Here is a 15061-nt window from a genome sequence, read left to right as displayed (position 1 = left end):
AGAATTGGATGAGAGTCTCCCAGATAGCAACTAGCATGGACCATATGCTTTCCCAGCAAAAAGGTTTACAAAACCCCTCTCGCCCCAGCAAAGTGAAGAACACAGCATTTCAATTTAGAGATTTTCTTTTGTTTTACCCCAACTGCACTGGAGGAAATTGCCTCTAGCAATTTCATGGGTGATGACATAGTAAATGGCATCAAAAATAGCTGAGCAATGGCTCGTGGCAGGGCAGGCCCTATCCTGACGGCATTTTGAAAATTGTTAGGTGCTTCACTTTGGTTTTTACCATGATTGGAGGGGTGCTGTGGGCATTTAGTGGGTGGGGGTCAGAGATGCCAATTGTCCTGTAATAAATGAGACACTCCTCTAGAACAGACACTTGCCCAGCACTCCGCCACCCAACTCTCAAATGCCATTCAGGTAGAAGAAAAAAACACTCAAAATTATATGAGAAACTAACTCAATTTGATATGTAGAAACTAAGTGTACTTTTGCATGATTTTAGTATACGCTGAAATTTTCAGAAGTGCAAGCTGGAAATTCAGAGATACAACCTGGAAAGCAAAGATGGCATTTGGGTTAATTTGCAACTTTACCAAAAGTTGTTCACCATTTGAGAACACCAGAGTTGGCAACACATTGGTCGAATTCCCGTTTTCATAGGGAAATCACACACTGAGGTGCAAGGATTGGACCCTTCACTCAGTCCTCCAGGATAGCAGCACCCAGCATGTGCATACTGCTATACAGTGTTGGTTTCTCCATTTTATCCACCCAACCTTGACCCATTCTCTGCCTTTCTCTGTCCTGCTTTCTGCATCAGGAGGCTGAGCTCTACAGACTGCCTCCCCCAGGCTCCCTTGCCCTCTGGCTTCCGGCATTCAGTCAATGAGAGGCAGTGGCAGGAGATCTGAGAGTGGGAGGAGAGAGAGGTTGGGGTATTCCTTCCCCGCTGCCCTCCTTCCTACCCTGAGGTCTGGTGCTGCCTCGCCTCTTCCAGCTCCAGCTCTCATGGGGCTCCTGCGGGCCCAGTGGTGGTAAGAGCTTCCAGCTGGCCCCTGTCTCTGTGTCCCTCACTATCTTTGATTGGTTCCCTTCACTTTGCCTCACATTCGTTCAAGTCTTTTCAGTTAAACTCTTTTTTACTGCACTATCTCTTCCCTGTCAGGACCCCGACTGATATAAATACATATTATTTTATTAAAATTACATTTCTTTTATTATATTTAGGCCTTTTTTATAATAATGTGTCTACGGTAGGTTTTTTATCTATAAGATTCATTGCAAGATTGGAACAGTTTATAATAAAATATTTGTCATAAAGAGGGATAATTTTATCTGATAGGGCTAGAGATAATGGAGACATGGAATGGGGAAACATAACTTGGAGTAACTGAAGGCAAAGAGCTGAGACTGTGCAGTAATGCTAACATCCACGATAGAAAGAAATCACCAGTCTAAGATGGGCTGGAGGGCTCAGAGGTGGACGAACAGACAGTGTAGGAAAAGCGGAGGATGGGGGCAGAGACCTATTTCCTTGTCGAGAGGACTGGCAGCTAATGCCAGAACACGCAGCAGTGACACCTACGTACAACATGCAATTGCTGTAAATGTGTGTATGTTATATACGTATACCCTTTAAAATACATGATCTGTTTAGGAAACCCTAGGGAGTTTAGTCAAGAATGTGAGCTCAGGGATCCTCACAAAACCCATCAGTCGTTTTTAAAGAACTTTAACTGTATATAAACCCAACCCACATTTACATCCAAGTTCCCAGGACCCGGGATGGAAAGACCAGGTTAGCAACCCCCTCTAGAGAGTCGGACCTGAATAGCGACGCTCCTGTAGGGGTGCCATACCTCTGTGCCCACACAGTCTTGATCTTCCTTGTCCTACCTCACTGTATACCCACAGCACATGTGTGCACATGCACACACACACACACCAGGCAACCTCTAGACGTATTCAGATCCCACTGTTTTTAAGCTACAGTCCCACAATCAGCTTCACCTGAGACTAATTTCCCAGGAGAAAAAAAAACAAAACAAAACAAACAAAAATATATATACACACATACACTTGGCAAAAGAACAGAATGGCATCCTTGGGAAGTGGCTGGAATCTAGATCAATTATAAAAGATCAGAACAGCCTGGGCTCTATTTGTTTATGCCCAAACCATAGAAAGGCTTGCACAGAAAGGCTAATACAGCTGCTGTCACTTTAGGTCTGAGGAATGTTAAATGGCAGCCACAATATAGAATAGTCATTTTCCAATAAAGATATTTCAATGCATGCACAAATTACGAGGGAGTTCCCTCAGGAGAGAGATTCCGAAGCTGGGACCCTCCCAATCGTATTCTTACTTCTACTTGCCTTCATGCACCTCACATCCTCTCCATACACACATGCCACACACTCCTACAGTTTTCCAGATCACAGCTAGTGCTAGGGGACTTGTGAAGCACATCAGAAGAATTGATGACCTTTTTTTTTTCCCCCAAATCACCTTGACAGGAGGCACAAAGAAAGAGTTTGGTTCTCCCTTACAGACCTTGGATTCCTTGTAGACCTACAAATGGTGGACGCTTGCCACATAGCAAGGGCTCCTCTGCTCTCAGGTTTATAATGCCTTAGGAATACGTACCTACTTTGTCATCGACTCCAAATATCCAATCATATCAAAAAGAAAATTACTGTTTCAAAAGGACTCATGAATGAAGAAAATACATGTTATAAGCCATTTTCAACATATTGCCAAGACTTGGGACAAATCTAGAGCCAGTTTGTTGTTGTTGTTGTTCTTTCTCCCCAAAGCCCCAGTATATAGTTGTATATCCTAGGTTTAAGTCATGCTAGTTCTTCCATGTGGGACGCCACCACAGCATGGCCCAACAAGCCACGTGCAGGTCCAAGCCCAGGTTCTGAACTGATGAACCCCAGGCCACGGAAGTGGAGTGTGCAAACGTAACCACTCAGCCATGGGGCCAGCCCCTAGAGAGCCAGTTTTCATCTCCTGCTACCCCATGTTTCTCTTCTCCCATCCAACATTCACAGAAAGAGAGAAGAAGATGCAAAGCTATGATGAGGTGGGGCATCTGGCCAAGCAGATTCAGCTCCTGTGGCAATCCACTATCTGGGGAAAATTATGGTTTAACAGCAACCATTTGAGCTGCTGCGAATACCCTTTTCTAAATCTATGTTGGGCATTTCCTAATTGCATATTTTCTTCAGCATGAGTAATTACAAGCTTGGTAAATTATCTATTTCAATTTACACATAATATACAAATCAAGTATCAGAACAGCAGTTTAGAACAGCAGGTATCACACATTCGAACTGGGATAATTTTTGAGATTTTCCAGGCTCTTCCTTAAGTAGCTGTTTCTAGTGACATATTATATAAAAGCCCTCGATACCCACTAATTGATTTAAAACCCAGTTAGGCATATTATAAATACCCTTGAGCTTTTTATTATCTTGGTCCAACAGAAAGCATCAGAATCATTATTATCAATCACAACAGGATCCACCAAACAAACAGCGCCTATTATATTGACATCCTCCTTTAGGAAGAAAAGACCAAAAGTAAATAAATAGACAGAGAAAATTAAACTCATCAGCAATATCAATTGATTCTCCAAAATAACAGCTTGTCTTCTTATTGCAGGGCACGAATTCTTTCTTTTCAGTGGGCCAAAGGAAGGCCAAAGATTCAGTCTCATCGTTGACTGAGCTCACCTCGCAGATTAGCTCTCCAAATTTGGACAGTCCCCAAGTCTAAGAAAACCCAGGAGTAGTTCACTCCATTTCACTGCCACATGAAGCACGGGAGGGAGATGCGAGAAAGAAATAGGAACAAAATGAGAGGAAAGGCTGACAGGGATCTTCTCAGGAGAAACTGACCGAGTTATCAACCTTGGTCAAATGATTTTGAGCAACCAATAAAACATTTAAAAAAGCCAATCATGACCTTGATGTTAGGAACAGTCCTCTTTGACAGGTCCTCCAGTTATGACATTGTCCCCAAAGAAGGATCTTGATAGATTATTTGACCAAACAACAAACAAAAATTGCATAGTCATAATATATAAATGCTATTCATTGGTTTTCAACTTTTAGAGTTAACCAGCGCACAGAAGACATGGTTACGGTTGCAAGACAGAATGGAGAGGTGAACAATGTGAAAGTAACTACGGAGCTGACCGAAGGTGGAAGGTGGAAGGGAAGAGGGTCAGGAAAGGATCCTCAGAGGACTCAGGGCTTCATCTTAAGAAATTAATTGGAAGTTGATGGGATGCAAAGTGAAGGTGCAAGTTATAATTTCAAGGCACAGGCGACCAATAGGAGTAGAAGTAATAATGGCACACGGAGAGAAGGCGGGAGGTAGAGAAGAAGCAGGGCGACTGAACTAAATCCCCATCTTTCCAAGCAGAGACTTAACAGACGTTGTAAAAAGATGATAATGAAAGAAATATAGATATGAGCATGTTATTGAGAGTTTGGCAGCCACTTCCAGAAAAAACAAAAACAGAACCAGTAAGAAAAAATTATCTCTGGTGAGTGGCCAGGGAAAATGGTGATTTTTAACTTATGTTCTTTGCATGTGATTTACTCTGCTTCCATGTGCGCAGGCTACAAGGAAGAGACGAAGGGAGGAGAAACTTGGCCCAGATGAATAGCAGGAAAATGCCATTTTCAAAAAGGTAAGAGGGGTGGCAAGTGATTAAGAATTGTTTAAGATGCCAGAGTTTCATTTCTACCTCAGTCAAGGATAGGTGTGTGAGCAGAAAACAACAGAAAGAACCACAAAGAAGGAATCACAAGGCCTGCGTCCCAGCCATGGCTCTGCTCCTCTGGGCCTCAGTTTCGACATTTGCAAAGTGAAAAGGGTAGACTAAATCATCTCTCACGCTGCCTGGCCCCAGGGTCCACGTTCCTGGGTTTGCACTCAAACTCTGAAAATAGAACCAAGTAATTTTGGAAGTAACGCTTCACACGTTGTTTGTAGGGTTTTGTTTGACTTATGTTTTCAGACTATGAGTGTAAACCCTACTGGTTTATCAATTCCCCCCTCCTCTGTCTCAATCAATCCTCCAAAGACTAAAAGATTCAGGGTTCACATGTTGTGGAAGTCACAACAGGCAACCAGTCAAGCCATCCAAAGACTTCAGGAGGTTAAAGACCTGCTTCAATGTCTGAAAAGTCCTCCAGAGGGCACATGAAGGAGGTGGTAAATGCCACAGCTAACCCACCAGCTCCATGGCACTCACACGGAAGGGTCCTGGGCCCAGATGGGAAGTGCAGTCTGGAGAATGAAAGGCCCACGGGCCAGGGATCTTGCGAGAGTCAAGCGAACTCTGAGGCGTCCAACACTAAATTATGCAGATCTGAAAAAAAATTGGAAGCAACAAAAATAAAACCACACATACACCCCCCCTCAAAAAAGTTCACTCATTGAAGTGGTTTCTTGCTACTTTTTGTCTCCTTCTTTAGTAGATTCTGATCTTTATAAATATCTGCTCCAAGTCAAAGGAAGAAGCCACTGGGAAGAAGAGAAGGCCTGAGGTGTACCTGAGGTCGGCTAGGAATGTGGGACAGTTGTGTAATCAGAAGCCACCTTTCAGAAATGTCAAGGAAAATAAAAGACCCTTGAGTCATCAACTTCTTTACCTTGCTCTCCTTGCTGTGCCCCCCCCAACACCCCTACACAAACACCATTCACTCCCCCCAAGTAGGTGCATGTGTGGGGTCTATGTTCCGAGACACGCTGAGTGAACATTCTCTGGCACTGCTTTCTCCATCACAAACATGGCTAAGGATCATTGAGGCTGGCTCAACTGCAGCAAATGGCTACATTAAGGGGACGAACGCCCTAAGAGACTGAGTTGGTTGGTCCACATTTCTCCCTTTGTATGTTTGTAGCAACTAAAGGAACAGACGTACAAAGGGAAGCTTCCTTTCCTGGGATCAGTCCCCGTGGAACACACCACTGTAACCTGTCACATGTGAACGGCAAGACTTGTCAACAAAGGATTATGGAAAACAGAACTGGCATTTGTTGAGCATTTACTGTTTGCCATATTTCAAAAAACAGATATGTGCCAGGTACTGGGCAGGTAAGAATAAGAAATGGCTTTGCCTTGGAGGTACTGATGCTTCAGTAGGGAAGCCACTCCAACACACACTATCTGGCACGTAGGAGGCACTCAGTGAATGACTTTGTTTAACCCCAGTAGCATCCTTTTTGAAGTGGGTAAGATGATTGCTATTTTACAGATAAAGAATTGGGTTCAGAGATGTCTCCCAGCTATTAAGAGGCAGAGCCAGCACAGAGACCCAAAACTGCCTGGTTCTTTCGTGCTCTCTGCTCTCAGAGAGAGGCGTGATGGAGACTTCACACCCTAGCATACAAGGAACATTTGGTTCATATTTTCACTAGTGTCATTATTTTGGAAGCCGCCGGCAGCCACATCATCCTGCCAAGTCAGCCCCAAATGCTCCAGTGTGTGTACAGCTCCCCGGAGCTGGCGGGAGGGGGGGACCCAAAACAAACAGATCAACCCAAAACAACAATAAGGAAACTGTGGGCAGAGCCGTCAAAAGGAACAGAGCGGGAGGGGAAGATGGGCTGCACTAAAGGTTTCTTTGGAGCCCCATGTGTTTGTGAGCATCTTGCATTGTTCGCTCAAGGAAAAGCACCCCAACTGCTCTAAAGGTTTCTTCAGGGAAGAGGAGCAGAACTAAGTAATTATGAACTAACACTTCACACATTGTCTGCTGGGGTTTGGTTTGTTGAGGTTGTTTTGCCACTGCCATGAACAGGCCTTGGAGATTCTGAGCGCAACAGCAACCATCCCCTCACCCTGTTAAGCATATTGGGAGAATATTGGGAGAAAGTGGGCTCCTGAGACCCACTTTCATTTCTAAACGAAACCTTGCTCCAAAGATGCTCACTTTCTTTCTCTGCTTGACCTTGCTGTTAAGGTACACAAAGTAATTTCCCCCTCCGCAGCCTCGTCTAGAACCAGATAGACAGAACATGTCTGAAGAGAGAATTCTTTTGCAAGACAAATGGTTCTAGAAACATCTGCTCTGAAAGAGGCCTGGCTTCGTCACAGAGAGTTTATGTGTAAACTTCCTTTTTGTTTAACATTCAAGATTAGGAAGAAACCCTTGGCAGTGATGGCCTCACAAGGAAGAGTCATGTCCCTACTCTGCTGTGGTTTTAGGGTGGCAGAGTTCTCTCTAAAATTCTTTCCTTCAAATTCTTCTCTAATTAGATTTTCTCTGGCATCAAAGGGAGTTGAAATGAGCTCAGGACACAGGGCCAATAGCTTCAGGTGCTGAGGAGTAGACCAGCAGGAGAGAATTTCTCACTGCGTTATGCCAGTCCATGAGCACAGCAGCAGGGTTAAATGAGCATCCAGTCAGGCTTCTTTCCTCCATTTTTTTTTTTTTCTTAAGGTATAGCTTCTTCTCTGATGGAGAGATGTCAGTGGAAAAATGTTTCCCCTGAAGTCACTTGCTTGAAAGGGTCAACAGTTGACCAGCTAAGTTTCACTTCATTTCCTCACCACAGTTCAAAGCTACATACCAACCCTGTTCACTAATCCAGATCCACCTTTATTACTGTCCTAGGAAAACTGGCAAACTAGCTCCCTCGGGGGGCCTGTCCTGAGAAAGAAGAGAATTTGCAGCCTGGGAGGCCTTTCTGTGGGGTGGAGGAGACCTCTTTTTTTTTTTTGGAAAAGATGCTTCTAGTCATGTTGCTGCCAAGACCTTTTCCTTCTCCCAGACTCAAACTTCATAGCCACTTAATATTTCTGGGAAGATCGACTGAGATACACAGCAAGGGGAATCCTACAAGCCAGCACAGAGTATCCAAACCTTCGTCAAGTCATTTAAAGGGCTCATGATACAAACATAAAATAATGCTGACTAATCAGTGGGAGGGGCAAGAGGAAACAAGAACTTTCTGAATTTTATACAGAGACCAAATTATTCCCAAGTTATGAAACTAAATTTTTCATAACAAAATGAGTCCTATTTAGCCTAAATTTCGAATCACCTAGCACCACTGTCTTCTGTGTGCTGTTAAATATGATCTCAAAACACCACTCTGACTTCTCTCAGGATCCGCCAACACCACTCCCCCACGTCAGGCAACTCTCCTGCATTTGGTATCTAGCGCTGGGTCAAGCTGCAAAGGGAGAAGCACTTCTCCCAAAGGGTCATTATCATCTTAAGGTAATCACTGTTTTATATCATTGGTCCTTAGGTGGGGAGGTAACAGGGGTAATGGCTGAGGAGGTGAGCAGATAAGCTGGCAAGGAGACAAGTCAGTGCTTAGAGCCTGTGTTGACTCCCCTCTCTGCTACTTTTTAGCTACATGATCTTAATCCACACAGGTGCTCAATAACTATTTCTGGAATGAATAAATGACTTAACCTCTCTAAGGCCGGATTCCTTGTGTAAAATGGAGATAATAACTGTTGGGAGGCAATTTTCCATGGGTCTCTCGCCATTATGTATGTCTTAGAAGCAGAGGCACTGATGGCCGGAATCTTTTCAAACATGTTTACACAGCGAAAGTCTTAGAAGATAGACTTGGTGTGTCCATCTGGAGCAGAGAGCAGGTTTGCTTGCTGTCCAGTATAATAAAGATAATGTCTGTCTCAAGAGCAAAGGTCAGACAGTCAGACAGGGTTGCTTAGCACAACATTAAAAGAGATTGGGACTTCTAAGCTTGGAGCTCCTCAGCTATAATGCAACCCACTGCATGCTCAGCATCCACCTGGGCCACTCCATATCACCCTCATAGGACCTGGAGGACAAGAGGAACTGATGCTAAGATGAAGCTGATGTGGCTTTCTGGCTGTAAGAACTTCGTTTCTGACCCAGGAGTCTCCTATCTTCTGCCAGCCTCCATGAAACTGATCAGCTAATTTATTAGTTTGCAAGTAGGGTAAAATCCCAGATGTTCACAGTTATTGACAATAACAGTCTCTACCTCATAGAGTAGTTATAAGGGTTAAATGAGATCATAAAAAGAGCTCTGCAGGGTCTGGTTCAAAGTAGGTATTCAATTAAAACTAGTTTCTATACTACCTTATGTAATGAATGATCTTTTAATATTTATATAGCCAACAGCATATTATTGTATATGTCTTAACTCTAATAATTTAGTAAGAGAATGTAATATAAAATTTGAGTGATCTTAACGATACGGAGAGACTCAGTTAGGACTCAAGGTAAACTTTGATACTGAGTCACAACATTACAGTGATTAATATGGCTTCAACCAGATGCTATACAACTCAGTGGTTAAAATTCACAAAGGGATGGATCTATATTCTAGCTCTTCCATTCACAGACTATAAAACTTTGGGTACATTATTACACAGAGGAGTTTTATCTTCCAAAATGTAGAAATTAAAAATATCTACCCTTCACCAGGTACCATGAGGATTAAACAAGATAGTAATTTATAAAATGTGTAACATACCACCTGGCACAAAAGAAACATTCACTGAAGGTTGAGTATGTATTTATTATTTTATTCATAGAATGATAACATCAAGAAAAGAGATGTGATTCTACTTGCAGAGCTATTTTTGTTTTCCAGAGTACTTTCATATTAGCTCTTTCAATCCTCTCAACAATTCCAGGAGGTAGGCAAGACAAATATAGCCCAACTTTACAGATGGGAAAACTGAAGCTAAGGGAGGTTAAGTGGCTTTCCCAAGATCAAAGATCTAGCAAATGGCAGACATTTTATTTTTTAGAGTTCTTTCCATGTGCACAGCCACCAGAGATTATCAAAAGGTAAAGATCTGTCTGTGCCTTTGAGAAAGACAGCTCACACATAACCAGGAGCTGGAGAATGCATTTGGCCCAGCTTAACACACTTATGGGCTTGGAGCTTTCAACCAAATGCAAACTTTTGGTGTGTGTGCCTTTAGGTTTTGCCAAGAGTAGATGGCTTTCTATTTTTAAAAAGGAGGGGGAAAGAGCATTGGAAGGTATTTAAATCAAGTTCTAAAGTCTTTTTGGACATCAAATAACTCTTAGAAAACAACATTTTGATGAGTTAAGTATAAATGAATCAAAAACATATGGACTAAATTTCCCCCGAAATACACAAGGGTCTAAAAATTAAGGGGGAAAATGCATTGATAAAACACATTTGGGATTTTATTGAAACCAAAACATTTACAAAACCATTACACATCCAGATTCACCCAGCCTCAGTGTGCTCCCTTCTGATGGCCATGGCCAGCCTCCTTGGACCACCCAATAACAGGCTGCCAAATATTTCCTGTCTTGCCAAAATAATCACTGGACTCCAAGCCACCCTACAGCAAGGTTTGGATCCCGCCTTGCGTGCAGTTGATGAAACCCCTTCAGCCCAAATGGTGCTAACTGCAATTCTCCTGTATTCTGAAGAATCAGCCTTGATCAAATGGCTCCGTGTGCCCCATCATATTGAGGGCCTAATAACCAATTTCTGCCTAAATGCTTTTATAAGTAGCTATTAAATTAAGCTCCCAACTTGCGATCTTAAAGCTAGTAAACCATCAGGGTACTTTCCAGGCTTGTAAAATTAACTAAAGATAAATTCAAAAGCCGGGGCAGGGCACAGGGGCTGGCACAGAAGAACAGGACTACAATATTTCATACAACTGTGGGCACCACTGCAGCGGCTTCCAGCAAGCTGGCAATAAGCATGTGATATTAACCGAAGCCCTTAATTTAAAGGCAACGAAATCAACCAACTAGTAATTAACAAATTATTCTTAAACAGACTTCGCTTAAAAATTAAGTTGAACTACCATTTTCTATAACTCGTCAGGAAAACGCTGACTGGTACTTAAAGTAAACACAACTTAAGCAGATGGCGAGCTCTCAGAGAGCACCAAACCTATACTTAAATAAATCAGCATCGTCAGACTAGAGAGCTACACGGATGCTCAGCAGAATTCATGGGCATCTTTGCAAGGTTTGGAAATGATTTACTGTCATGTGAAGATGACAACTGAGAGCTCTAAGTTTTCCTCCTGGAATGTTCTGCACCCCTGAGACAGGTAAAGTCGACAGGAAGAAAGTGTTTTTCAACTGATATTCCAGAAGCATGTCATAGAAGGAAAGATGATCCTGACTCTTCTGAGCACAGACAAGTGCTTCTGTGTTTGTGCATTCACTCATTCAGGAAACAGATCTACTGCGTGTTTACCTGGTGACAGGCATTTTGCTAGGCCCTGGGCATATGAAGCTGAATGATATTCCAAATTCCTCACATATCATACAGGCCCAGAAAGACAGAAGTGATAATGTCACTTGCTAAATTCTATTACAAGGATGCTTTAGAAAGCACTTTGGGAATCTTAAGAACTGAAGAGCTAACTCCACTTGAGGGATCTGGGACAGCCTTCACTTTTGGATGGGCCATCTTAGGGGAGAGGCAGTGTGGCATGGGGGTTAAGAGTACATATAGGCCCTGAAGTGATAGGCTGCATAGGTTCAAATCCCGGCTCCACCATTTATTGGCTATGTGACTTTGGGAAGTTTACTTAACCTCTCTGGGCCAGGTTCCTCCTCTACAAAATGGCACTGATAATGGCAATCACCTCATTGTAAAGATTAAAATGAGTGCCTGGTATATAATAAATGCTATTACATTAACCAGATATTATAGGAACTTATCCAACAAAGATTGACCAGAAAGAATGGTCCAGTTAGCAGAATAACATGTATAAAGCCAAGGGCTTATGAAAGGTCTAGTAGTTGTGAATATGATGCAAAATTCAGTGTAGTGGGTTCATAATGTATAAGGGAGAAAGGAATCAGGTGTAGATTAGGGTCATATTGTCAAAGACCTCATACATCAAGCCAAGGAGGTTAGATTTTAGCCCATAGGCAGTTGAGACCCAACAGAGGTTTGATACACTCAGTTTTGGTTTTCCAGATCATTCTGCCTGCAATGTGGAGCCTGGGCTAAAAGGGGATGTAAGGTCCACTCTGGATGTGGAGATAAAGCATCACATGAAGGATCCGGATTTTGTTTTTGTTTTTGTTTGCTATCACAAGTAGAGCTGTCTGTGGTCAAGGATGACAAAGAGACATTGCTACTTTTGGTTGCTTACCAATGAAAATTGTAGGGCACACCCGAAGCACAGCCATTCCCAAACCCTTACCCTGCTCTCCAAGTTCTGGGGGTATCTAAACTTGCCTTTTCCCCCACCCCACGAAATGTTGGACCTGGACTTCAAAACTCATTGTTGGAAGTACACTTGTAACTGGTCAATTTTATTCATTTTAACAGTGCTCACAAATCACAGAATGGTAGAAGTAGAAAGGAATTTATGGCAATTGCTAAATCCAATTGCTCCCCACTTGGGGGTCTCCGGATTCCTAGGCAGTCTGTGAAAGTAATAACAGAGACCAGTTCTATTTTCAGTATTTCCAAAAGCTTTACATATATTTAAACATTTAGTCATTCACAAAAAAGCTCTCAGATGCCAAGTAAAATGTCCACTTTCAGCTGGAATTTTTTGATTCAGTATGGCAACATCAACCATCTCATGTTTACCACAGTTCCTGATGGAGCATTATGAATGACCTTAACTTTTTTAAAATGAGTTAATTAACACTTATCAAGTAGAAAAGAAAATCTTTCAAATATAAATGTACAGGAATATAAAGAGGCCCTTTACGGTGTAAATTTAGGAATCCATGATGTCAAGTCCATCCCCAGCAGCCCTCTCCCAACACCCGACTGTAACAGTAGCTTGCTGGGGAGGCTACACTCCTGTTCCTATCCCATTCTTAGGATGTAAAACATACTCTTTAGTATGAATGTCTATTGCAAGTGAAAATACAAATCAGCATGTTCAGGGTTATCTAAATGTTAAGGGAAACCCTGAACCTCAGCTCTCAAGAAATGAACGAGTTAAGCAATCTCTCCTCTTGGATGAAATTCTATTACACAACAGCAAATGTGTCTCTAGACAGTCAGGGCTTCAGGCAGGATTCTTGCGCTCTGCCTCTTGCACTCTCCCGAGCAAACACTTAAGGCACTGCATAAATGATGCATCACAATGCCTCCCAACCACAAATGGGTCCTGAAGAAAAGCCTTTTTTGGATAACTGGAAAATATTATGCAGGGATGAATGCCAGTGTTTGTAAATTCACCCCGTGCCTGAAACGTATCAGATTCTGATCTTGCAAATATCTATGCTCTTTTTCTGCTCCAGAACAGATTTAGGACTATAATTCCAAAAACAGTCATACAAAGAATACTGAACACGTTAGTCATGTTGAGCGACTGCGTTTAAGAAGTAGGATGACATGATATTGTTTATAGTTAGCAGGATTGTATCTTTATATACAGTTATTAAGAATATGACTGCTACTACTAACAGGAGTTACTATTCCATTTAGTTAAATTATAGTACCACTACACCTTAAGTTTCCTGTTGTTAGATGAAAAGAGCTGTACTGTTATTGCATTTCTTGAAATCAATGGTTACTAAAATTAGGGTTTTGTAGGCACTCAGGGAAATATTTGGTGGCAGATAGAACTAAAAAGCATCCCGCATTAGTAGAAGGTGATGGAAGGAAGATCCGTGGAGCCAAGACTTCAGTGGTATTTTCGCCATACAGATAGCTTGATCTGAAGAAGATGGAATGTGGTCTCTCCTGGCAAGCTTTGGAAAATACGTATATGGTACAGTGACTCAGAGCACAGGGAAAAGAAGCCCCCATGAGAGAGGGTGAATGCTGGCTCTGCCATTTAATAGCTGTGTGATCTTAGGTAAAATCTTCAGCTCTCTGACTTCAGTTTGCTCATCAGAATAGAGGAAATAACACCTACTAAATAAAACAATGTAAGTAAAGTATTTAACATAATGCCTGGCATTTAGTAGGCATTAATCAAATTAATTGATTAATCCCCTTTCTCTACGTGAACAGACAGCAGCATAAAGTCTATGGCCACGTCCCTCAGGTGCTCATTCACGTCACTGGGGCTGGGACGGTTCTTTCTGCTCATCACGTAAGTGGAACCTCGTGAGTAAGAGCTGAGTTCTCTGAGGAATGCTGTTCTACTGAGTCAGTGGCATCAGGCCAAAGTGGAGACAAATCATGACTGGATCACACCAAACCAAAGACCTTCTGAGGCTTACCTCCTGAAACCGGGGAAAGGACAATTAGGGACAATTCATCATTTGCTCTAACACAACCTTTGAGTTACCTCAAGAAAATTTTTGCGATTTTATATAGCAGAATAAATGCACCCTGTGCCCCCAAATCCCATCATCTTGGTAACATCCTTAAATCTCACCATCAATGCTGTGAAAGGCTGGACTGGTCCACGTGTCAGAAGCAATCATCAGTTTAAGTAGAATCTTAGAGAATCTCAGTCTTTCCTCTACTTTGGAACCTAATCTTAAGATTCAGTATTTGATTATTTCCTAGAAGAAAACTGAGATGGAAACTCCACTTGGTTGGGAAAAATGATTAATTGCATCTAAGCACAGGCAAATAATTGGCCATCACAAGTCACAGAATCTTTGTACTCAGCATATTTAAGCTAAGAGAATTCAAATCTGCAAAGGAACTAAACGCTTTTAAATTTTGCTATCCCTCCAGAAATCCATCTTCTTCAGATCATCTCGCTACCCCCAACCAAAGAAATAACACATAGACAAGTAATAAACTGGCCCCATTCTGTGCTCACTCTCCAGGGAAAACACTGGGAGGAAAAAAAAAAAAAAAAACCCATCACCCTACGCTGTTCTGTAGCAAACACATGGAGAGGCTAAACACAAACCAACAGATTGTTTGCAGTGGGGCTGAGGTCTCAGATATGTTTCAGAAACATCAGAAAACATGGGTGACGAAGGGTCATATGCACAAATGCACACAACGGACACAGGCGACACAGTAAGACCTCTGCAGCTTGAGCAGCAAGGGCAAGAAGCATTGATTTTCACTGGAGAGGGCGTATCAGGTTACAGGAATGCACACATTTAATTTTTATGAGACTGAAGGC

At 42.3% G+C, this 15061-nt stretch overlaps 1 protein-coding gene and 1 long non-coding RNA gene across 26 annotated transcripts in view; both read right to left on the bottom strand.

Moving 5' to 3' along the window:
* CREB5 (cAMP responsive element binding protein 5) overlaps positions 1-15061 on the bottom strand; it is a 394803-nt gene that overhangs the window by 355042 nt on the left and 24700 nt on the right. The window lies entirely within an intron of this gene.
* On the bottom strand, positions 12294-14719 carry LOC139082855 (uncharacterized). The gene is made up of 2 exons (XR_011539182.1): positions 14351-14719; positions 12294-14195 (listed from the first exon to the last, which is right to left on the bottom strand). It is a non-coding gene; the product is annotated as an uncharacterized lncRNA (long non-coding RNA).

The sequence above is a fragment of the Equus przewalskii genome, chromosome 4 (genome assembly GCF_037783145.1).
Source record: "Equus przewalskii isolate Varuska chromosome 4, EquPr2, whole genome shotgun sequence".
In the NCBI taxonomy this organism is placed as follows: domain Eukaryota; kingdom Metazoa; phylum Chordata; class Mammalia; order Perissodactyla; family Equidae; genus Equus; species Equus przewalskii.
Note: the sequence above shows the minus strand (reverse complement) of the source record. Positions and strands in the feature narration are given on the sequence as shown.